This window comes from Miniopterus schreibersii, assembly GCF_964146895.1.
Source record: "Miniopterus schreibersii genome assembly, chromosome: 10".
NCBI lineage: Eukaryota > Metazoa > Chordata > Mammalia > Chiroptera > Miniopteridae > Miniopterus > Miniopterus schreibersii.
The window spans coordinates 71,688,104-71,714,057 of record NC_138110.1 but is presented as its reverse complement, the minus strand read 5'-3'; the positions used below and the strand labels follow the sequence as shown (position 1 = coordinate 71,714,057).

At 40.9% G+C, this 25,954-nt stretch overlaps 1 protein-coding gene and 1 pseudogene across 2 annotated transcripts in view; one reads left to right on the top strand and one right to left on the bottom strand.

Moving 5' to 3' along the window:
* The window catches only part of MACROD2 (mono-ADP ribosylhydrolase 2), a 1,375,516-nt gene that overhangs the window by 950,140 nt on the left and 399,422 nt on the right, over positions 1 to 25,954 (bottom strand). The gene's annotated exons all lie outside the window — the stretch shown is intronic.
* LOC308562807 (lysine--tRNA ligase-like) overlaps positions 13,104 to 25,954 on the top strand; it is an 80,555-nt pseudogene continuing 67,704 nt past the window's right edge. The window contains exons 1-2 of the transcript in view: positions 13,104 to 13,206; positions 13,879 to 14,156. The product of the transcript in view is annotated as a lysine--tRNA ligase-like (transcript). The remainder of the gene's footprint in view (positions 13,207 to 13,878; positions 14,157 to 25,954) is intronic.

Genomic DNA, 25,954 nt, shown 5'->3' with positions numbered 1-25,954 from the left:
TTTTCCCCTGTACTTCATAATTTCGCCCCTTTTTTAAATTTTAAATAGAAAAAAAAAAACTACCCAATGGAGTATATAGTAGTATATAATTTAGATTAAATTTCATTCCAGTAAAAAATTCAATATATGTGCCTGCATGGATAAATATTTTGCCCCCAAAATTCCAAACTCTCATGAAAATAAGTGGGTAAAAAATTCTGAAAGAGCAAAAAAGCACCATATCTTAAAATAAATCTTCATATTAAAAAGTATTGAAATTAAACTGATGAGAACAGAATGAATAATGTCACATGTGATATCCATAATAAAAGTTGCATTTCCATATACTCATTTAAAATATTTCTAGCTTGGCCAGTGTTGCTCAGCGGTTGAGCGGCGACCTGTGAACCAGGAGGTCATGGTTCCATTCCAGTCAGGGCACATGCCTGGGTTTCAGACTCGATTCCCAGGAGGGGGCATGCAGGAGGCAGCCGATAGATGTTTTCTCTCTCATTGATGTTTCTACCTCTCTATCTCTCACCCTTCCTCTCTCTGAAATCAATAAAAACATATTTTTTTGTAAAATTTAAAATATTTCTAAATAAAGAGGTTCTGATCATCACCCCCCCCCAAAAAAATGTATCCACTTAGAAAAAAAATGAAAGGATTTCAGAATTATTTCCTTTGGGAATGAATGCAGAATGAATCTGCCATGGGGAACCTACAGGGGGGCACTAGCGCTAAATAGACCTGCAGTAGGCATTCAGTCTCCAAATCCCAGACACGTGTTATTTGAATGCCACTTGAGCCCCCACTTCCAGAGCCTCTAAATTGTCCCTTTACTGCAGGATGCTGCCAGAGGAAACTTCATTTACAGAAGTAGGTGGAGCCAACCTTTCAGTTTGCTTCCCATTTTCCACTACAGGCCCAGGCACTAGGTCCAAAGCGCTTATTTTGTGATCTCTTCTAGGCAAATTCCCTGTCAACCTTTTTGCTCCCTCTCTGTGACACTGGGGGTTTTGCACCAGAATGGCAGCTGAATTCAGAAAATGTCACAGTTTTCTGACAGAGAAGGGTCTATTTGATGAGAACTTTTGATTCACATACTCACCTATTAAAAATAAAACTAAAGGGCTATGAGGGAGGGGCAAGGGGTCGCTCAGCTCCAGTAAAGGAAGCTTAGTTCATTCCTCAAGCACGTGGGAAAGGCACTGCAGAGACGGCGAAGCCACGGCTGGGCAACCCTGCACTCACCAAAATGTCTGCTTTCTTTGTCCCCAACGGGACCATTTTACCCCATGAAATGCTTGTGGGTGAAGTTAAAATGGGACATGTGTGCCATGCTCCACAAAGGAGCCCTATCCTGTGTCTGCCAGCGCACATCCAACACCTCCAATGGCTCTGAAGGAGGCTGTGTTTGTTATGAGGGCTTATGAAATAAAAAGTACAAACTTTCTTATCCTGAATAATACGCAGTGACATCTACAGCCAAAATCAGGAACCTGTGCATAATGTAACCCTTGGCAGGAATTTTCAGCGGCGGGCTGGCGAGGCTGGGTGCAATCCTTCAGTTCCTTTTAGACATGTCTGCGCTTCCTTCACTTAAACACCACCCGCTAGGCCTGCGGAGAACATTTAGGAGGCATTGTGCTTTCCGCAGGTGTGCTGACGAGCCGTCCAAGCTAAGTAGGGAGCACCGCCAATGCGACAGAAACAGTTTCAAACTCGGGAATGAATGAACGATGGCAAGAGACGGACACACTGTTACTGTGGAGCGAAGCAACAGATTTACGTTCTGATGAAGCTTTCCAGCCACACTGCCTCCAGCAGGTAAAGACGCGCCCAGGTATCCCAACCCGGCTTTGCTCTAAAGAGCACAATTCTGGCCTTTGTCAGAAGTTTTCACATAAGACTGTTGTTTTCCCAGCTGAAAAACAACGGAGCTATCCAGTAGCCCTCAATTCCTGAGCAGCCTACCAGCGGCTCAAACAAGTTGAAAGTCAGGTCACATAATGTGGACCCAAAACTGGCCACCACAGAGAAAGTTATAACGTGACGAAAAGCTCCAGGGAGCCTGGTAAGCCCACTATCCCTGTCAGGACGAAACAAGAGCAGCCCTGCCTCTGCAGCAACAACTTTTAAAGAGGCCACGAAGAAAACATTTTATCCCTCTGCCGTCTGCACAACATTCTAGGGATTAGTACCCAGCTCTTCATTCACATGAAATCTCAGGGAGGGAAATGTTAAGAGAGAAAACTCAAAAGTCAAGTGGTAGAGACACAAATTATACAGTGTTCAGATGTAACTATCGCCGGGAGTCCTTTTCTTTAAAATGTTTTCTTTTAATATTTAATTGTCCTTCAGTTTGCAAATGTAGTCAAGTCGGAAAACACACGCTGTTTAAAAACATTCTTCAGTGACTCTGTAGGAAAGAAGGTAAATGAGGGGTGGAAGGACCACTTGCTCTGCTCACAGGAATCAAAGGTGGAGGGTCACAGAAGTCCCCAACTCTTTGTAAACTGTTCTGCTAAGAATGTTTTCAGAAATTAACTCATAATACCGATTATTTTTATGCTAGGGTATTTCTTTGCTAAGTAATAAAGAATTTATATAACTGAGAAAGTTATTATTGGGGGCTTATCATGCTGCAAGTTCTGTGAAACCAAAAACTAATGTTAACTACCGTTTGGGACATCATTGCTTCATCAGCTGTGCCGTGCATACTTGGTTCCTAACCCCCAGCGGAAAGAGCAAACAGCTGAGACTCTGGCAGAGCCACGAACCACACCTTATGGAGTGTGTTCACAGCCTGCTGTAAGTCTGGCCCCATAGGAAAGGAATCAGGTGGGTGTTTTTTTGTGGTGGTGTTTTTTTAAACAACATTTAAAAGGGTGTATGTCTTTTTAGCAAATAGTAAGATGAAAATCTTGATAGATTTTTGCTGAAAATGAATATTTGAACTGATGAAAAAAACGTATCAGAGGGCTGAAGTTAAATAGCGCTTCCCAATTCATATGGAGTACATGATATCAGATAATCCGGAGAGAATGTACATGGAAGTGTTTTGAGTGGGGACATACAAGTGCCCTGGAGAATCTGATGTCAGGTCTAAGGGCTGTGGGAAGAAGTGAAATTCAAAGGGTGAATATATGCAATTTAATTTTGCTAAGAAAGATGGCTCGAGGAAAAAACCTCTAATGAACTAATTTAGGAGCATAAAAATTATTCCAATGTGACTGAAATTTGGTAAGAGTGGCTTGACAATTAAAGAAAGCCATGAGACTTAACTAATATAAAGTCGGCAGGCATACTATCTTGGGGAACCAGGCATTTCCAACTAAGGGGAGAGCAGTAAATGCAACCATTCGGAAAGAGTAACGAAGAAAGAAGACAATCCCTGCTTTATATGCCTATTTCTTTATTAAATTAATGCTTAACATCATTTTTAAAAAAAACTGTTCCTAATTCTTTGTAAACCTTTCTACCTCCCTGCCCCCTTTATCACTACAATAGTTAAAAAAATAAAAATAAAATAGGTTGCTCTTGAAGTCTTAACTGGTAATGCCCCTAACACTTCAACTGGTTATTTCTGGTCGCTAAGGTCAATAGGTGCCATTCACTCAGTTACTTTTCTGACACCTTATTTATTCACTCTGTTCTCACACACTCCCCAGGTACCTCCCAGGTTCCATGTACCACTGAGCGCGTGGACAGAAATAGATGGAAGCAAAGCCTCTAACACAATGGCACCAGAGTTACATGTCATGATCAGGATACCCAGCGAACCTCTTTGCCCTCGTATCGGAGGATCTGCCAGTGTCTCTCCACTCCCTGCAGTCAGCAAGAGCTGCCGTCCAGTTGGAATCCTAACACTGTCCTTACGCGACGTCTCTCAGCCATGCAATATCCACTGGTGACCCCTCTGACTTTGGGCGGGAGCAGCTTCTAGATTCAGGATGGGCCAATTTCTTGTCCACTACTATTATTAGTGATTCTAGGCAACCTCCTCAGCCCCTTTGAGCTCTTTCCTTATTTGTAAAGTGGAAATAATAATTCTTATCTTTAAGGGTGGTCTTGAAGGTTAGCTTGGATCAAGAAGGCAGAGCACTTTGGACTTGGTAGATGCTCATAAAACGAAGGGTGCTGTAAGTACCAATAACTTCATCATTTTATCTAATATCGGGAGTGTTTTTGCATTAGTGTTGGTTTAGAGGGGAAACTAAAGGGTCAAGAGCTGGTCTCAGTCCCAAGTCAGGACGATGCATTATGTAAATATTACAACTCTAGGGCAGTAAGAAAGATGGTACCCTCCAAATTAGCATGTGTTGATATCAGTCTACAAAAGTTTCAAATTAAATCTTGCAATGCTATTATATGCCTAACCAAACAAAAATAAAACACTGGTTATCATAGGAGCAAAGGCAATTCTCTTTGCTGAGGAGGATGCCATGTTCCTCATCCAGCCTTCTCGAAAAGTTGTCATGTAAAATTATTTCACATTCTTCTCAGCCCACTCAAAGCACAGAAGGGCCGACTGAAACATGGGTCTTGGAAATATTACTGAATGTCAGGATTTTGGCTGTAACAGTGGGACTAGGAAGGACTCCAGTTGTATCTTTCTGTGTTCTTCCGATGTATTAGCCAGAAGCCTGGTATTTAATGCACATGTGAGAAAATATAATGTTTTTAATCAATTGTGATTTTTGTAAAACCAACAGTTACCTAATTCTCACCCTTAGTAACGGCCAAGGAGAACTTAGAAAGTAAGGATGCATTGCCTAATGGTGAACAAAAAGGACAACGCTATATGCAATAAAGTACCTTAATTAGATCTTGAAATCAATCTACGTTCTAGACCTACAAACCCAGAAGAATTATCGATAATAACTTAATTATAAAACTAAATGCCATAACGTACAGAATCAAGCTAAATACCATGACATAGAGGTTCTGAGAAAATTTTCAGTAATTAATATATAAGTATATGTTGTATGGTCTTTATAAATAATTTATTTGGAAAGTAATTTAAAACTTATGAAGAATTTATAAAGCCAGTGTAAAGCCTATATATTCTTCATTCACATTCTACAACTGTTAATATTTTACCACACTTGTCACATATATATGTGTATATATATGCCCATCATAACATATATATTCATTATACATATAGCCCCATTATATGCACACACACATATATACATTTTCTATATTACAAACATATGCAAATATAATATATAAAAACATTATATATAAATGTATATTTATACATATTTGAATACACACACACACACAGACACACACATACCTGCTCTCACTAGCATAACCACCTTTCTTCTAAATCGTCTGAGAAGAAGATGCGGACGCGATGGCGCATCATTCCTAAAGGCTCCCGTCTGTGTTTCCTCAAAGCAAGGCCACTGTACCCATCAGCGCCCTGTAACCCTCTAAGGCAGGACACTGACCTCGGTACAACCCTACCACCCTACTCAAATTTTGTCAATTGTCCCAGCAACATTCCCTTTTACTTTCTGGGTCAGAATCCAATTCAGTGTAAGTGTAATTAAAACCTGTTTGGAACGAAATAATTTGTGAAGGAGGATTTCTTATTAGAATAGATGTTCTTCACAACTGTTTATTTTTTAAATATTAATTTTAAATTCTCTGCCAACAGATTTGGCAGCCTCCCATCGTGACACCACTGACCAGAAAACTAGACATTTCCATTTTACTTGGAACGAAAATATTAAACCTGGAAAGGAAGGAAAATGTGTTTTGAAGAGACTGAACTTATCAATCAGCTTTCATTGTTTCAATCCACGCATTCATTAAAGAATATGTGACTATTTTACACTTCTATCCTGGTTTCTGAGAAACTGTGTGTTAAAAATGTGTATTGAAAGTGGTGCTCCCAACCTAAACTGGATATGACATAGATGTGCCTAACACAGTGTCAGATACAACATGCATTTTGAGAGTTACTTAATAATTAGCAAATAAGTAGAATGTCTTTAGGAAAATATCCATGGAAACATTTAAAGCACTTAAGAGGAAGAGTAACCATGAATTTCTATGTGAGAAGCATGGACACTATGAGGCTTTTCAAGCTATTACTTAGAGCGTGACTATAAGCCAACATCTAGAAAGCCTGTTGCAACAAGTTATTTACTTATTTTTCTAATGTAATATAGACTTTTCTCTAGAAAAACTCAGGCTCAACCATCTAGCAGGGATCCAAATACTTTCTCATCAGTAACAAAGTACATCTGAATGTGGCAAACTCGCTTAAGCCTGGATGCGATTCTAGACGAGTTGAAGGGCAAGAGGTTAAGCCACGGCTGTATTTATCAATATGCTGTTAAGCCAATGAATAGATCAGGTAACACAAAGAGTGAATGGGAATTAAATGTAATTAAAATCACTGTCTCCACAGACAGGTCAGGTTATAACCTTTGTTCTCTCTTACCAAACCCCTCCTCTCACATGCCTCTAAGAATCATAAATAAAAGAAGCCGAGACTTTTGTAAGTTTTTTTAAGAATGTTATAGTTAGTTTGTTCTTAAAAATCTGAGATAAAAATACAAAGCAAAAGTATCTAGGGGAAGGTTATTGAAAAGACACACACAAAAAGAAGTGGCTGAAATCGAGATGGTATATTTTATATTTTTATATTATTTTGATTTATTTTAAGGAGCTTTGATAGAGGCCAATTTGTCAAAAAATGAATGCAGTTCCAAAAGCGAGAGCGGTATTTCTCAACATCTCATCATATTGGCACCCACCAGGCCCTTTTTCCCCATTAAAATATATAAAGAGCTTTCTGGGTTTAGAACCTGGAGTGAGGTACAGGGTAAAGAGAAAAAGTGTACAGTATAATTAAGAGATTTGCTCATCCATAAAGTGTCAGCATTCTTTCTGTTAAGTTCTAGCCTGATGATAACTATAGTAGGCACCAGGCAATTGTCTGGGGATCGCTGAGTGAAAGCCACCTCGGAAACGTGGGAGAGAATGCTTGCCTCCAGTAGGTAAGGACAGATATTACTACACCGCTACAAGTCACACAGAAGGGAGAGGTGAGTGTAGACTAATGACTTACTAGTTTAACTAGTGTTCTTCTAAAAGAGTTCACCTATTTTCTGATCTATACATAACTTGTGGAAAATGTAGCACAGAAAAGTAAAGGTACAAAATTGGTCATCCTGCCATAACCCAGAAATAACTTCTCTTGATAAGTGGCATATTTCCTTACCATTCTCTTCTCTGGTTTGTTCTCAAAGTGCAGTCCCAGGCCAACCACAAGTACATTATCTGGGAACCTGTTAGAAATGCAAAATCCGGGCCCCTACCCAGACCCATCAGAAATTCTGAAGGTTGGATCCACCTGTCTGGACTTTGACAAATCCTTCACGTGATTCTAATCATGCTATAGAGTTTGAGAAGCACTGTTTTAAGACAGTCTTAACATATAGATGTGAACAATCTAGGTCAAAGGTACCACTTTTTTTATAATAGAAAAATAAATAGTACTAGGTTTAGATTAAGAGATAAGTCCATCAGTAGAACAGAGGCTCTAAGCCCTAATTTTAAGAGTACAGTTCCTCTGTTAAAATAAAAAATAAAATTAGGAAAAACAAACAAAATTTTTCTCTTTTTCTTCCTCCATTCCTGGTCTTATTCCACGAAGTATTAAGATGACTTAAGTTTCTGAGATCACAGTATTTTTGTCTATAGACAATTTTAAGGGCCTCATATGCTAAGGTTTAATCAATTTCTCCAAAGTACGTTTAACTGGAAAGAATAATTAGTCAGAGCATAAGCATTGCTGGTTAGCACAATTTTAAAGTAGATAATTAGATATAACTAACTAATTTAAAATAGTCTCGCTATATGAGTTTGCAACCTTAATCATTTCCCCTCATCGTCTGAGAAGTGATGTTGTTTGCTGAAGACACAGCAGGCAAATTGAAAATTCCCTTTTAAAAGGGTAAACGGCAATGCGGAGAGTAGAGTTCCGTTACTGAAATTACCAGGTACTCACAGTCTTTTTTAAACAACACTACGTCCATACTCTCTTGAAAGAGGAAAGAAATGAGGCCAGCATGCTAAGCCACATAGACATTTTAGAAGACATTTGCTTACAGAAACAAGTGTGACTTGGAGTCAGAAGCGAGTTATTACAAGCCACGGGCTTTCCTTATTGGCAAAGCATTGCTCTTTCCTGGGTGGTCTGATAAAGACTAGTAATTCCCCAGAATTATCACGTTCTCGAACTAAATACCAGAAGGAAAATGAAAAATAACAACAAGAACAAGCCTCTCAAAGAGCCTTTTCATATTGTTCGACATCATTTTATGTATATCTGTTTAAAGTTTTCTTATCGCAGCTTAGCCAGAAGGCCATGTATACTATTACCTTTGTGATAATGATTTAATTATTTTATACTCTTGCCCAGCCACACAGGTGGCACTTTTCCTGGACAAAGAAAACCCCAGAGATGTGTCATCTTCTCTCACAGTGTGAGCAGCTCTGCTGGTACATCTCCATGTGCAGCCCTGAAGTACTGCACGCTGCCAAACCCAAATAGAAACTACCGGTTTATCTCCAGCCGTTGCTGAGATTGTTCATCTGATTTGATTTACTTGTCTAAAGTAGCTGGAACAAGCACCAAATAGGCCACAATTGCCAAGAGCAGAATAAAAAATGAAAGGGCTCCAATCAATGAATAAGTAATAACACACTTAGAGATGCATGCTAACTTGAATCACTGAATGTAACACTGCAACTTATTAAATTATATTTTTAAATGATTTTGGATCAAAATATTTAAAATTATGTAAATGTCATTTGTTCATGAATTTTTAAATTCATAATGCTAATGCACTGGAAAATGTACTATAAAGCACAGATGTATGAAATAACAATATGGCCAGACCAGCATGCACTCCCCCTATTGTGGGAATGTGGGGGGGGGTATATGTGTGCACGTGTGAGAGTTTGTATCACATACATGTTAAAACAGGTATGCACATGTAGGGGACATCAATGCACATCTTAGCTACTACTTATGGCCTAGGAAACAAAGAAACCCAAGACAGCACAGAGAAAACACAACCTCAAAATAATTTTTAAGGTGGAAGTCCAAAATTCTCTACCACAAGGACTTGAAAACAACCAAGTACAAGAACATAACCCCCCCAGTAGGGCACCTCTCCCACCAGCCAGAGCAGTCCCTGGGCTCAAGCCAAATTCACTGGCTGGCATTTCCCCAGCAACAACCCTGAGCCACACATTTTAATCAAAATGCTAAGTAGAGGGCTACTGAATGTATTATGATATGAGTGGTTTTTTCTCCATAAGCTATGGTTTAGTCAACATGACTGCCTGTTCGGGCAGGGAGAAGATGAATAAGCCAGCCAACCTGCACCCTGAGGAAAGGCGTCGGTGAGCCAGGACGCGTGCGCCGGTGCGGGCGGGACACCAGCAGCTGCTACGCACGGGTCTCCCCTCCGCTGGGGGCAGAAACAGTCCTCACCCCCAGAGGGGGCGGGGGTGCCATGAGATCGCGGTGCGGCCGTATGGAACTCTGCCATCCCAACTCTCTGAACTCAGTTTCCTCCTCTGAAGTATAAACAGGCAGCCGCGGGAGATCTCTGGAGTCCCCGCAGCTCCAATATTCCATGCCCGCCGTGATCCTGCTGCATCAGGCCCGGCGAAGGGAGTCAGGAGCCGGCGGCCGCGGAAAGGCACAGGCACCTGGCAGCAGGCCTCGGTTCGAGGGCAAGGGGCTGGCTGTGGGGTAAACCAGCTCGGCTCTAAGCCATGCCCCTTGCTTAGCTATGTGACTCCGGGAAGGCCTCAGAAACCCTCTGAGCCTGGATTTCCTCACTGAGAGCAAGAGGCAGGTGACCCTAAGGCTCCCTCACTCCGTTTCCAGGCGGTGAGAATCAGCTCATGTGTATTAAGCAACAGTGGCTCAGAAAATGAAAAGACATCGTGGACCACTGGGATCTAGGGCAGCCTCTATCATTTCAGAGAAAGCAGAAGGACGCATTATAACTAAAGTGCTCAATGCAACAACAATTCTCAGTGACAGCAGATCAATTGGTTAATCACACGGGGTTAATTTCTACTTGATCATTATGTTAATTTATCAACAATAATATGAGGTGTATTTACATGTAGCCCTGAAGTTAACAATAGACCATATAGACATGTGGCTTCAGTAATAAGAAGGGATCAAGAGAAGAAACATTAAAATATGTGTGACAAAGGTAAACACAGGCTTAAAGCAAAATTAACAAAAAAATGCCCTTTTAATTTAGTAATAATGTTACTGGAATTTGTAAACATTTGAGCAGAGACAAGTACATTTTAACACCCAAACCCACCCAAGTATGATCCGGTCTTGAAGTTGTTCATCCCTAATGACTTGTGTGGAAATAGATAGCCGTTAACAACTGAACAACCACAGAAGCAAAACTCGGTCACGAGCAGGCACACAAGCTCACAGTCAAAGCCACACCAACAGCCACTTTTCATTCACTCACAAGCACTGCATTAGAGGGGCAATCAGTGCGCTTCTCACACGGTTTATTCCCCGCACAATGCGCTACACCTGGTAAGAATGAAAAGGTAATTGTCTAATGTTAGAATAAATAGTTACCCATATTCAGTTAGTCTGAAAAGAAAGAAACACTGAAATAATCTGTAGCCACCAATTCTGGATGTTGCTGAGGGCAGCTATGGTCAGAGAAAATATTCCACACATTCTTATAATTAAAAACCAAAAAGCACCACTGTGTGTGAAAGAACGCAATCCATCCTAGTAATTGCTTTCTGTGAAATCTAACCCTTGGTCCAAATTAATGAGTTACAGGTGTGAATCTAATGCTTTCCATTTTGCCTAAGATGTTTCTGTTGCTTTTTCCGGAGACACTTGGCCTCCAAAGGTATTATAGTTAATTTATCATAACATACTATCAGTGTTCAGTGCCCACTAAAAAGGGGAAACGCAGCCCTTTTGGTGAAAGAGGGAGCTCTGGCTGTTCTACAGTGCTATCAGATACTAATACAATTTTTTTGTTACCTACACATTTGAAATTCTACTTTTATTATTTTTTCAGATGAACTGCCAGACTAAAATAGGTGTCAGAAATTCTTACTTTAAAAGGCAAAAAAATTAACGCAGGCAAAGTCATTGCCCAAATTCACCTGCTGAACATGCTCTTATTATTCAAATAGAAACCAAATTTCCTAAAGCTGATTTTTTTTTTTTTTTTTAAACAAGAGAAAGGTAAAAAATAAGAGCGGCAGATGTGGCAGCCATAAAGTGGTTTTCAAAAATATAGGTCCTTGTTGGTTTACATCCAACAAGGTAAATGTCTTGAGGGATTAATAACTATTATCATTTATCTTGGGCCAAACACTGTATTAAGTGCTTCTCACATATCTCGAGTTTTCTCAGAAGTAGACCCCGAGACAGGGATTTGTGAGCAAGTAGTTTGTCTGAAAGGAGATCCCTGGAAAACCAGCAGAGGTGTAAGAAATGAGGTGGGGAAGGGAGAGGGGGGCGGTGCTATCAAGCAATTAAGCTCTAAGGGCAACTGGAGCTCGATCCTGCCAGAAAACTCTGGAAAATGTGTAGGACATGCCTCAGAGATGCTCCCACTCAGAGCCTGCTTTTGGAGGGGTTACTTTTGTAGACTCCCAGGTTGCCTTGTGGATGAGCCAGCCATTCCTGCAGCCAGGCTGAGGGCCACAAGCAGGAAGTGTTCCCAGTAGGAGTCTCAGGCGCATAACTGAGGGCTCAGGCTATACAGGCAGGACCCTAAGAGTCACGCAACACTTTTTATCACTTAGGCCTCACAGCGATCTGATGGTATGAATAATAAGACCCGCAGGTTCCACGGTGCAGGCTGAGGCGCGGGGAGGTCAGGGAGCTTAACCACTGCTGCACCGGGTTAATATGATGAGGCAGAGGCTGGAAGTCCTGGGGTGCTTGACCCCAAGCCTTCATCATGACCATACTGCGGCGTGTAATAGGAACAAGGAGGAGACAGGCTCCATTATAACATGTCAGGAAGCCCAAGGGCCAACTCCTTCCCAGCAGCAAAAGAGATAGCTACTGGGACTGAGCGAAAGAACGGAAGGCCCTGTGCAACCAGGAGGACCTTGCCAAGGACAAGCATAGAGACAAGAACTGTCACCCTTAGTTACACATCTAGGCAATCAGGTCGTCATTTCTGCCGAAGGGTCTCCAGCTTTGGAATTCCCTCAGCGTGGTGGCCTGAATGAGCTCAGGCCCTTCTCACGGGCACACAAACCCATCTGCCGAAACATCAACTCTTGACTCCCGTGGGAAACACTGGTGGCCGTGGCGAAGTCTTTAACTTTCAAAGTTGTTGGCTAGTCTTTTAAGTTACTGTTTTGTTGTTAAATTCAGTGGTCAAATAATCTGACAGAGTTTTCCCCAATATTAAAAAGGGGGAGAAGTTAGATTTTTAAAAAAATCTGATTTTAGTGGAATAAGGGATGTGTTTGCATGATAGGAAATTAATAGCAATGTCCATGGTAGCTATGCATGCTGCAGCTATCTCATAGTTTCAAAGAAGAAATATCATGTTGTTGTATGAGATAAAATGTTATGAACAAGTTACTTTCCACTGCCATTTTGAAAGATATAAAATTATCATTATAACCAGAACACTGCAAGTCAGTACTTACAGGTGAAGGAGAGAAATTTCTGAATGAGGGTCCCCAACAGACAACTGTCTGAACTTTTATGAAAAGAATTAAACCAATGTCAGGAAAATAAAATGTGACGCAATCATACTTTCAAAATATTGATGGGGTAACCCACCCTGGATAGGCATCTCCATGTCCCTGCCTTAGTAACCAGCTGTCTGGTGACCAGATAGTTTTTTGGGTTTTTTAAATTTCAGCTGTTGATCATACGAACAGGCCTCTCCCAGAACCTGCACTGGGATATTTCATAATAGGAATGTATTTATAAAGTTATCATTATTCTGTGAATAAACAAGAGATAGAACCTGCTAAAAAGCTGAGACACAGCCTCAGCTTGAGTTCCCCAGAAAGAATCAATAGCACCAACACAGAAATCCAGGATGGGAACTGGAGTTAGTGAGGTACTGTGGATCGGACTTGCACAGAGCTACTCGGAGCCCATGCAGAACTGGTCGCCACAGCTGTGGCAGGAATCACAGACAAGTGAGATGTAGGGGATCTGGAGAGACACACCTGACACAAGAATTGGGCTCATAGCAACGCAGCTATCTCACTCACACGGGCCCCCTGGTATGTCACTAAGCATGCTAACTTTACTTCTTGAATTTATTATAGTACAGCCATACTGGTCAGGCCGGAGGCTGGTAGTCAAACCATCCAGGACTTCCAGCCTCTGTCCTGCTCTGCCTCCCTCCCTGCCTCACCCATCATTTATTAATCCTTAATCCTTGGTTACATTGATTCCAGCTTTGATCACTAAAGATTTAAAATATATATAGTCCAGTGAAAGCCACGGTATGCAGTGCCATCCTTTCCACCTCTCGCCTTTTCCTCTCTCCTTCTGGGCCTTTCCTTATAAGTGTAGAGATTAGGGCCCAGTTATTATTGCTGTAGAGATACCAATTTCCTCCCGTAAGTCCTTATAAGCCTCTTCTCTGCGCACGCTCACTCCTTTCTCATGCCGCTCTCTCGGGCATTTCATCAAATCCTGAACAGCACTGTCCTAAGTGGAATATTCAGGCCAGACAAGTTTGGAAAATGCAGCTTGTGCTGTCCCTGTCTTGGGGAATATTAGTGCACACTACCAAGCGATACTTCAGGAAAAAATATTTCATGACATTTAACTTCATATTTTTGAAGCTTTTCTGATTACAGAATCCTGTGGAGGACTTCACGCCTCCCAGCATCGCACAGACCTAGGGCTTACGGAGCGGCGCGGAAAGTCTCTGCTCTGCTCCGCTCTGCTCTGCCCTGTCCCACTGGCCTCCAGCTCCCACTCAGGGAACCTGCAGCTCGCAGTCTGGAAACCGCTCGCACCTTCCCCGCCGGGTTGTTTGGCTCAGGGTGCTCATCAGAGACCAGTGACAGGAGTTGACTTTCATTCCAGTGTTTCGCTGGGAAATGCTCCTGGCACCTTGGTGCTTGACGCAAAGGTATAATAACAACCGACTTTCTGCCCAGTGGGGAGGGTTTATTTCCGGCCTCCAAAATCCCATCATCTGGTGGGGAAGCCACGTAAAAGGAAAAAGGGTGAATGAACTAATCTCCATTGGAACTGCGTGAACGGGGCAGGAGAGCCAGCTGTTTGCTGCCTGGACAACGGAAAGAAAGGAAAAGACAGTTCCATGCTTTTCAGGCCGTAAGAAAAACAATAATTACTAACTTTTGACAAAGGAACTCCAACCTTCCCGCCGCTGAGACCCGTTGTTCACTATGCCATAAATTCTAATCTCCAATTTCACCCTTTAAAAGCCCAAAGATCAAAAAAGGGGCAGGGGCGAGGCGACAGTTACTAATGTTGTTTTTCCAGTTTAGGGTAAGGTAATAGATCAAGAGAGCGGGAGAGCAACAATCTGACCTGGAGGAAATAGGAAGTCAATAGTGACAGCCAACTGCTGAAGGGCTGGCAGGCAGGTCGGGGCGTGCTCACATGAGGAGGTGGTTAGGCTCCCCACGCCTCAGGCTCCTTAGGAAGTTACGGATGCACCCAACTCATTCTTTCCCGACTAGGAAGACTTGCTCACCAAAGTATACTAGCAACCAGCGTGGAAAGATACAGACTTTTTGCACGTCAGCCATTCTAGCACCTGGAAGAAATCCACTGGGACTGATACAAGGATTTATTAAGTCTAAGCCCTATAAAGAAGTGACACAATTTCCCCTTCTGCCTCCTGCCTTCATTCTGAATGTGTGGATTTTACTTTTTTGAGAAGAAAGTTATTGGCTCAACTCAAGACTTCCATCTGCAAAAGCAGTGCAAAGACAAGCAGCTGACCATGCATGCCCACTGGACCACAGCGCAGCACTGAGGCTATCCGCCCGGCAGGCCCAGCCCCACCCAGCCTGTGACTCAGTGAGAACTAAGCCTGGGTCTGTATTAGATGTGGAGCTGTAACGAGAGGGGAGTCCCGGCATTAGCCTCTGTACCATGGACCCCACAGTGGCCCAGCACAAACCTTCAGGGCCTGTGTACTTAGAGCTACAGTTACATGCTAGCCCTCGATATATGTGCCCAGCCCTATGAGCAACCCCAACCTCAGTTCTTGTTAGCATTTCACACCCTGGAGATCACTGCAGTCCTTCCCTGAAGCCTGACTCACGGGGCGAAGATCTTGGTTACCCTTCCCAGTCTCTTCAGGGTGGATCTTACTCTCCCCACCATGGCTGTGACCATGGCTCAATCTAGAACCTAATTATAAGCAATGAAAATGTGCCCGACTCAAGACTTAAATTATTACTGCCAGATATCTCTGTTCATGAGAATAAACCTAGTAGAGATCAGTGTTGATCCATATCTGAGGAAGTTCTACACTTTTGGGGGGACCAGTTCCACTATCCCTGACCTCGCTAATCTCTAAAATTATCTCCTGCTACCAGACAGCCCGTGCTTCCTGGCAGTGCTAGTGGACCCCAGGAGAAAGTGTGCTGGATTAGAACACAGAGCGCTATTCCTTTTCTTTCTATCCATGTCCTCAGCTGTAAACATTCTTTAACAGCCTGGGTACAGAGCGGGAGCCTTAAGTATGGAGAGCCCTGAGAGCGAAGCGGAGGAGCTTCAACCTCTGGAGTTCACAAGCACCCACAGGACTCCAGATCTGCTCACTATTTCCAAGAAAGCGCATTAATTTCAGGGGCCGCCTCATGAACCCTTTGCAGTTGGCACTTTGAGGAGCAACTGAACTTGTATCTATTTCTTCCTCTATTTTCCAGATGAGAGACAAGAGCTTAAATCCCTAGGAACAGAGGGTGAATTGCATAAGTTAAGCTCATCTTATTTAACAGAGATGTTCTTGGTTGAATATATAATGGTACAAACTACAAAATATTATAAAAAGATAAATTAGATATTTGTCAAGACATCAGTGAATGTTTATCATATACTCTTTGTATTGTAGATCTCCAAGAGGGAGAAGGGGGGGGGGGGGAGATGTGAGAGACACATTGATCAGCTGTCACCCATACATGCCCAGACCGGGATCCAATCCAAAATTTAGGCATATGCCCTGCCCGGGATCGAGCCCACAACCCTCTGGTGCATGGGATGATGCTCCAACAACCAAGCACACTGGCCAGGGCATTCATCACACCCTCTTTAAGTGAATGAAATAAGTTACAGAGTAATATGTTTAGGATAATTTCATTTTTATAAAACAAAACAAAAATCCCCTGTGTGTGAGGGACCTATTTATATTTAAATGAGCAAAAAGAGAGAAGATCTATACTAAATGGTTTGCTTCTGTTGCCTAAACCTTTTGATACTTTTGGTTTAATTTCACTTGTTACATTGAGCATGGTTTAACTTGTAGAATTTTAAAACTATTTAATAGATTTTGGAAAGATGATATTGAAGGTAAACCCGATATCATATGAGTACTTTCAGTTAGAGAGTCCTATAATAACCATTTTGTAAATTTTACAAATGACCTAATTTGTGATATAAATATTGATATTCACATTTATGTAGATCAATGAACTACTCTACTGTATAATCAGTCATCCTACATAAAGAAACCATTCTGATCCTTAGATTTCCTTTTTTTTTCCCAGTGAAAATCACACTTCAGAGATTTTGAGCAATAACCTTGACCTATACAACAACTACTCCACCCATTTCTAATGCCACAGAAATATTAGCTATTATTAATCTAAGCAGTCACAGCTCAGTAACATGTATTAAACACTATGTATCAGGTACAGTGGAGACCAAGATAAATAAAACTTGGGCATTCACTCTAGAGGTTCTTAGTCTACTGAAAACATTTTTGTCCCACCTGGGTAGGATGCAATGGTAGCCCTTTGGGGAAAATAAAACATCTTCCTCCTGAGAGCAGAGTAACACAGAGGTAGTCCTAAAAGCAGCAAATCCCAAAACAAAGGGGAAAAACTGAACAGCAATGATGGTGCCTGAAGAGTGGCACCTCGGGGATGATGCCCCACCAGACCTGGAGAGCTCTCAGTCCAGGTGGCGAGAATGCTTATTCTATAAACAAGGAGTCTGCATCATTCTGGGGTGCATTGAGGAATGGGATGGAGAGCCTGGGGGGCTGGGTGTCTTGTGAGGTATTAAGGGATCCAGTGGGAACTTAGTCCATTATTTCCCTATATTTTAGACCTGATAAACAACTGAGGTGCAAATATTGAGGCTGAGGTGACATTAGCCATGACAATGACTTCACTTTTGCAATGTATTGAAATATTTGCACGTATTTTATAAGTGATACTTGGTTAGTTGGTGTTTGTTTGTTTGTTTTTCAGGAAACAAAACGTTGTCTCCTTTATCATCACACCACACCATCCTCCAGGTTACTAAGAAAATTTTACATGTGCGCCCACAAACATTGCTACTAAGGTTCAACTGAGATTTCTTGCCTCCCCTAAAATGTGAAGAGAAAGTATCAGCTGCTGGAACAAAAATTCAAGTAATTAAACAAACTGGGTAACTTAACCTAAATCCTTCAGTTCTCAGCTCCAGGAACCTTGGGATTGTGCAGTATGTTCTTCTTACAGCACAGATTTATCAGAGGACTCAGGAAAGGCGAATGAATCCTTCTGAATTAGGGCCTACTAATTGTTCAGCCAAGAGAAGAGTTTAACTTGGATTCTCTCAAACTTATTTTAGAGGGAGGATGCTGATTATTTTATTACGATCCCACACGGGTTGTGCTGGCAGGCTGAAAACATTAATAGGAGGATTTTCAAGGTCAACTGCAAACACTAAGATGTGTGGAAATGCTTCTCGCCGCTCGACGAACAGCAGAACCCGAGAAGCCCACACGTCCTTGTGTGTCCGAAAGCAGACGAAGAGACACAGAAACATGCAGGTGAGGGCTGTGGTTTAATAGACAGGATGATGAATGGTGGAGAAATGTAATTACACGGTACCTTCAGAGGTTGCTCCTGGGCAAGGCAGGAAAGGAACGACGTTCTGGTACAAAAATGATAAATTAATTAATACCTTTAAACGTGGTTACTCCTCATGAAACTATGCACCATTGTTAGGAAGGAAGGCTTACTCAGGACATAAGTGATTCAAAGGGGGAAAGTGAGTGGAGGGGAGTGTAGCTGCATTTCTGCAACAGAAAAACAAAAATCCGTTCGAACAGTTTAAGAAGAAACACTAATTTTTTCCCCTATGAAATAAAAAAATTCCACCATTATAACTTTTATGATGAATCCATTGAGTTCTGTGACTGACATTTACATATAACTAATTACCCTGCTATAGCTGGATAACACAATGGTGTTTGTAATAGATAACATAATGGGGCTATATTAATAGGCTTGAATATTCATGAAAGATTTGGTTAAATATGAAAGCTGTTGTTTGGAAAAAACACTTGAGAAATAAGGTAGCTTCATCAACATTAGATTTCCATCACAGATTTTATGGCATATCATGAAACGTAAGTGCTTTCATGAGTTATAAAAATTGCTTCAATATTTGACACTCTGTGCTTCAAGGAATCCTGATTGGCAGCTGATTAGACTTTTGCTCCAGTTATTACCTTCTTTAGTGAAATTAGTAGCCCAGAAAATTGCATTGTAATTCGTCAAGGGGAAATTAACATTGTAATGGATCTTAAGGCTATGATCATATATTTACTTAGTATACAATATAAATGTTTCTCAAGCAATTTCTAATAAAAAGTGTGCCAGAGAGTATGTATTATCGATTCCTCTGGAATTATGACAATCCATTTATGCATATTTGGTCTCTATAAATGGAGAATTTTGCCTTGAATTCCCTGTGCGATGGTGTTAAAATAAATTACAGAGAGAATGTGATCTCTCTGTTATCACTGCCTCTTGCATGTTCTATTTAAAATCATCTTGAGCACCACGTACTTTTATAAGGATCCTTCACACAGCAACCAACACTAACAATATTTCACCCTAATACAAAGTTAATAATTCACTGTCAGATTTCTCTTCTGAAAACCAATGTGTTACATTATGGGTAATGCTCTAGAAATTTACACCTGGAAGCATAATAATGCTGTGAATTGGGTATCATAGATGTATTTTAGTAAAATAGAAAAGTTTTTAAAGATTATAAATTGAACATGCCCCAATCAAAGTAAAGTAGAAGTGAACCATCATGTGACTGCCTTCAGCAGTCTGAATCTAGTCTTAAACTAGGTACAGGGGAGGAAAAGTTCACAGGGCATAAAAATTATGGGTGGTAAAATGAAGTACAGTATCAGAAAATAAAAAGACTGACTGGAAGATAAAATTCATTCAGAAATGATGGCAAACTCAACAGTCTCATGTTAAATTCATGTCTTATTTATGTTCCACAGGTATAGCTAATACATTTTATCTCATTACATTAAAAAAAAGAAGCACCTGGATAATATTTTTTACTTTTAAAGAGCTGTATGGTTATATTTAATCTTAAAGTGAAGAAAATTTTTAAATTGACAAAATACCATTAGAGGCTAAAACAGTTTCAAAAAGTTGGGTTTTATTTTTACATGAAGCTATTTATCGCTGACACGGAGTAATTCTAAAATAATAATTACCCCTGTGAAAATAATATGTCTGGGCTCCATACATGAGTATATAACACCATTATCAGAACATAGTGTTATTTAGTCACCAAGTCGGCCTTCAGATCTTTCTATGCCCCTTCTAAGGCTTTGTTCCTACCTGTCTCCATCCTGTTTGTGTTTGTTTGGTTGTTTGCTTGTTTTGTGTGTGCTGTTTGCTTTTGGTCACCCACTCCACATTCATACACACACAAATGGTAGCTGGTTTACTACTGTATTTGACACATGAACACAAGAGCGATACAATTCTGCCTCTAAAGCCATAGCATCATGTTGTATATGCAAACTATGGACTATCAGCATCCTCAATGTTCTGCCACATAAACATTAATTTTAAACATGGTATTACTATAGTTCACTCATTGCATATTTGATAGATGAATGAAACAACTCTAACTCTTAAGGACATTTATCTAGGGAATTTTGGAAAATTGAAATAATAAGAACATATTAATTAGTCTACACTGTGGTGAGACAGTGGGACAAAATTTATCTCACAATAATCTATAAATATAAAATGTCATTGGGATGCTAAATTATAAAAATAAATTTTGAAAACACTATGAGGATGGATCCAAATTTTTATTTTAATGAGTTACCAAGAAAAGACAACCAAACCACTACAAAATAGCAAAAGAGCTCTGAAATGGGCTTTTGAAGACCAGCATTCACATTGATTGACCACAACTTTCTAGCTAACAAACGACAATACTTAGATTCTTCCACTGCTACTAACAGTTGTTGAACAGCTGCATCAGACTCTTAGTCATGAAAAGAAAGCCCTTGCTTCATGATGAGTCACCCCTTTCTAGGTATGCAAAATACAAAACTGCAGTTCACTTCTGTTTCTTAGGCTCAAAAGAGTACAATTTTAATGGCTGGCAAAAATATATAGTTATTTAACATAATCATGATTACATTTTAATAAAGTTACAATTTATTTATCACTTATGTGCTACCTAAGTGCCTCATATACATTATTGCTTTGAATTCTCCCAATAACCCCATCAGATAGGTATTCTTATTCCCATGTCTCAGATGAGGAACTGAGGCTTTAGGGGGTGTGTGTGTGTGTGTGTGTGTGTGTGTGTGTGTGTGTGTGTTTAATTCCACCATCCACACATCTAGATACCATCTGGTGGCTCATTTAGTCACTCATACATTCATTCAACAAATATTTAAAGAACACCAGGTGTCAGGCATTGTGGCAATAACTGAGGCTGCTGTGAAGAGTGGACACAGAGTCACCAGAGGAGCCATTTCACTTGACTATCAGTCCCACACACACCAAATGGCACGTAAGCAACCTGCACTACATTACTGACTAACATGAGAAGAGCAGGATGGCCTATCGTCTAACCATCTCCATTAAATTAAAGTTCCCACCCCTTTTCCATTTCCTTTCAGGGAGAGTAAATTATGAAATGGTATGTTATAAAGTAATATGAAATATTTTAACATCTCACTTTATCTACAAAATTTAAATTTGTGAATGTGCATAAAGTTCATCAAGACTGTCTTAATTCAAATAGACTAACTGAAGCATGAATTTTTAAAGGGTTTCTGCAAAATGCCAGTGCCACTCACACTAGTAAACAAAACTACTGGTATGTGTTGTCACAATATGTGTTTTGAATTGTGTAAAGGCTTCAGGTTCACAGTGTGCCCATCTGACCACGTAACAGTTACCCAGTCAGTCAGCATCCATGTTCTCAGCATTGACTTAACAGTACTTTTAAAGATGCTAGTTGAATTTACCCAGTTGCTTTTTGCCTTAACCCAGTGGGGGCTCTGGGTTTTTATATAGAACAGGTGAAGAGGAATATGACAGTGGGGTGCAATGTTCTTTGAAAGCAGAGCTAGGGGGGTTGTGTTAAGGTTCAGTCCTGTAGAAAACATGCAAGTTTTATTTCGATTTTGTGTCATGTGACAGTAAAAATACTTATGTTTTCTAAAGACAACTTAATTCATATTTAACCTGAGACTTCACTCTTTCTTCTTAATATTATATATACTTTGGGATGCATTTAGAAGGCTGATGGAGATGACAGAGGTTCTACAGCCCCCACCTCTGGACATGCTTTGGCCCTGCCACCAGCCTCTCCTTCTAGATTCTAAGCAACTCAAGGGTTGGAAATCTCTGTAGTCTTGTGGACTTAGGGTTCATGAACTCAAATGAGGAAAAAAAACCCTTATTTTTAAGAACCTGACTGAAACTTACCATTTCCTTTACTTGTGAATGCAGGGAATAAATAAAATTGGTTTTAGGAAGACCTGTGACTTGGTCAGCAGTAGAAATCAGAGCTAATTTTCATTCCAGTTAATAGAGAGATCCCAGAATATTATTTAACACCTATCTCTACTCAGGAATTATATAATAATATTCAAAGTTGCGGCCAAATCTTATTATTTAATGTGTTAATAGAAAGGCACATAAATTACTATTTCACAAATTTATTTTAAAATTGTGATAAATATATTTCTATATAATTAGCTTCCTAAGTAATTCTTTGTATTTCATCTTATGCATTTGAAATATTCTGAAGAAAGGTCCACAATTACCAAAGAAATCAGCAACATGTGCGTACTCAAAACATATGAAGAAATCCCTGATAGGGCCTGGAGGTGGAATGAAAGAAAATGGAAAGGAGATGGGGAGCTGAGAACTATTTACAGTCCTACTGGTGGTACATCCACTTACTTGGGAGAATCACCAAAAGCATGCTACTCTGAGATTATAAAAAAGGTGTCCCCATTAGACTGACTTGAGCAACACTCTGTGAGTGCTGATGTATTGTCCCCAGCACTGAAGCAATCCTGAAACGGAAGAACTTGAGTCAGGGAGGAATTTGAGGGATAGCTCGGTAAATCCTACTCCCGATGGCCTACAGCTGTGGCTGGCCAAAGGGCTGTGAACTGCAAGAGAAGTAGACAAGACTTTTTTGGACTTTAGACTTTTTATTGAATCATAATTATTCTGTAATCAGCTTCTGAGGAAGGACAATGGTGGAGAAATCCCCACTATCCTGATTGCAGCTGAGCGAAACCACAATCCCGCCTGGCCATAGGTCATTGAAAGGCTACTGATTAAAGGAATTCCCCTAGTCACAGGCATTAACTCTGTAGAACCTCCTAGGATAGTTGGATAAGTAACAATCAGCCATGTAGAGCAGACAAGAATTGATTGATTTACATAAAAGAGGCCATGGAATGAGTGAGGTAACTTTAAGAAGACACCTGGATCTTAATGACGTACGAACTCCTTTAAGAGATGAACTCTATTGAAAACAATTTTAAGTTTACTCACAAGAGAGAAAAAATGGCATGGGACTACCTTAAGACTCTGCTAAAATGCAAATAGTTTACACTTATTAATTCCTCCACATTAGTCAGGAAACCCAGGGGACTTATTTGGAAGTAAGTGAGCACAAGTATTGCTGCCAAGGTTAAAGCTATGAATACCACCGGTGGACGCAGTGACCAGTGACTCTACCAAAATATGAAGGCGGATATAAATTCAGAATGTACGTTGTTCTTCATCTGTCACATATATGTAATGCCTTCTATGTGCTGCTGGCCTAGTACTTTACATATATCCACTCATTTAACTCATACTAACATCCTGCTGACGTAACTACTACTTTCATTGTCCCCATTATACAGATGAGGAAACGGGGGACATGAGAGGGTGAGGGACGTGTTGAAGGTCACACAAATCCTGACAGAATCAGGTTTGCAGCCTGACAGTCTTCTAAGACCATGCTTTCAAGAACTATGCTGAGCCCCTGCTCTATAGATGGTTCTATAGAGGTAGAGCCCGAGTGGTCTAAATTGGAGGGCCCAGCAAGAACCACTGAAAGTTATGTCCTGAAGCATGAAAGAAAGCAGGGACAAATATTTCAGGTGTGTGTAAACGACTTCCATTTCATTCTCTTAGTTCCAACTGACACCAGTTCTCAAACATCTAATTTATTTCCCAATTTATTTCTCTCTTTCCTCCTAAGAATGTTGGGAACTGTGAGAAAAGTAGAGAAGATGGAAAGAAAGGTTCACATGACAGGGACAATATTCACTTTTCCACTTCCTTTCGATTTATGCTATATTTGTATGTATGAAATGCACTGGGGTTTTAAATAACATGATATCCTAAAAATGGTCGCTGACTCTTGGTAGAATTCAGTTTAACAGGTGACAATAATAATTTAAACTACTAGAAAAAACCCCATCCTAGAATCTATGGGCAGAAACCATCAACACAGAGGTACCACTGGCACGGAGGACGCCCTCCACGTCAACCTAACGCAAAAGGAATCGAGCTGCCTCTTCTTCCCAGGATTAGGTTCTGGAAAAAAATAAAATAAACTTTAGAAAAAAATCATAATTCAAACTTCAAAATCAAAATGTAAAAATCACAACTGGAAAGTTTTTCCCTGACTTCCAAAATCCTGACAGGAGTTTGACAAGAAACATTTTTTGGAAGTCAACCGTCTAAAATGTTGCCTATTCGTGATGCTGCCAAGGTAGAAAATACTGAGGGAAAATGAAATCGCAGTCGCTCCTTGTCCAGCTGTCAAAGACGACGGAAAATTTCTCTTCCACGGACGAGATAAAACTTGAAAAAAATCATACCGTTGGAAAGTCGCGCATCACCTCAGTGGGTCTGAGGAACATCTAAAAATCGCTGTAATGTGACAGCAGCCACCTGGACTCTAATTCAAAAATGACAAAGATCATTTCTATAGTACAGTGTGAACAATAGGGAACAGGCAGATCATAATGAAAAGAAAGAGAGTACACATGTAAAACTACCCAGGAGTCATGATTAGGCCTCCAGGGGACTGGGGATCACAGAGACACTGAGCAAGGCGGCAGCTTACAGGCCCTCGGATGTAATTGTTTCCTCTCGGGTTCACGTTAATATTTTACTCAGTTTTCTTTTCAACATAACTACCAATTAGGCAGATTAGTGATAATAAATCAGTGACTCTGGTAGGATTACCAGCTTGCACAGGACTTAAACATCTCAGTGGCCAACTAGAACAATAACCCGAATCTAAAGAGCACTTTTAAAAAGTGACTCTAATATCCGTCCATTGGAGGGCATTTTTTTCTCCCTAAAGCTAGAGAAGTCAAGGTACCCCAGCAGAGCTGGCTCTTAGAAACACCCAGGTCAAGGCAAGCTAACCCTTTAAACCAGCGCAGGAAGGTAGGTGCAAGAGCCTTCGGCGGGAACCGTCAGAGGACGTCCTTCTTGTCCCACCTACTCTCCCGCCCGTGCTCCCCAGTTTTTCAATTTCCAGTCGGTGTGTTGTTAACAAACCACATCTCGTTTGTGGAGCACGGAAAGCCATCTCAGCTCAGTGCATCTATTATCTCTTACCTACTACCATGATTCTGCATCTGGGCGGCTGCGTGGCTTTGCTTCCCGTGCGTTTTACTTCCCATGACTCGGGCTGTGCCTAAGCAGGCTCCGTCAGCGTCCAAGTTGTCTTCCCCTGGCTCCTTAACCTTACCTGCACTTGACCTGCTTTGGATCTCCTTCCCCAAATGGAGAGGGAACCATCTTTTATTCATTTTTGAATCTCTGACATAGGGCACGGTTCCTTACACTGGGCAGGTGCTCAAAAAAAAAAATGCTTGTGGGGTAAAGCACACCCTGAAAACAGTCTAGACCATTTTGTAGCTATCCTCGTTTTTCTTGAAAAATATATAACCTAAAGAAACATTTGAGCACAGGTGCAGGCTGCTTGAATAGTAAGCAGCCCGGCATCCAGAAGTCAGCCTGGTGATAGATCAAAGCTAAATCTCTCTGCATCATTTACTCCCTCCTGAGGGGCTCCCGTTTGGCTCTCCAGGATCACTCTGGCCTTGCTGTCTCGTCATCACAGGTGTGTCCCCTAGAGCCCCAGAAAGCGATACAGTAGAGTGAGTTTAAAAGCTACAATGGTCTCCAGCTAAAGAAAGGAGAGAGAAAAAGAGGAAGGAAGAGGGAGAAGGGGAGGGGGGGGATGACAATCGAATCTTCTAACCCTTTGTCAACTCCAGATTAAAGGATTTACAGAGGAGAAAAGTACTCTTTTATATCTATAACCTTTTTCTTCATCTTTACTGCCCCTCACTTCCAAACTATCTACTTGAGATCCACTTAGCTTTAGACAATGGGGCTCCAAACATATTCTGAT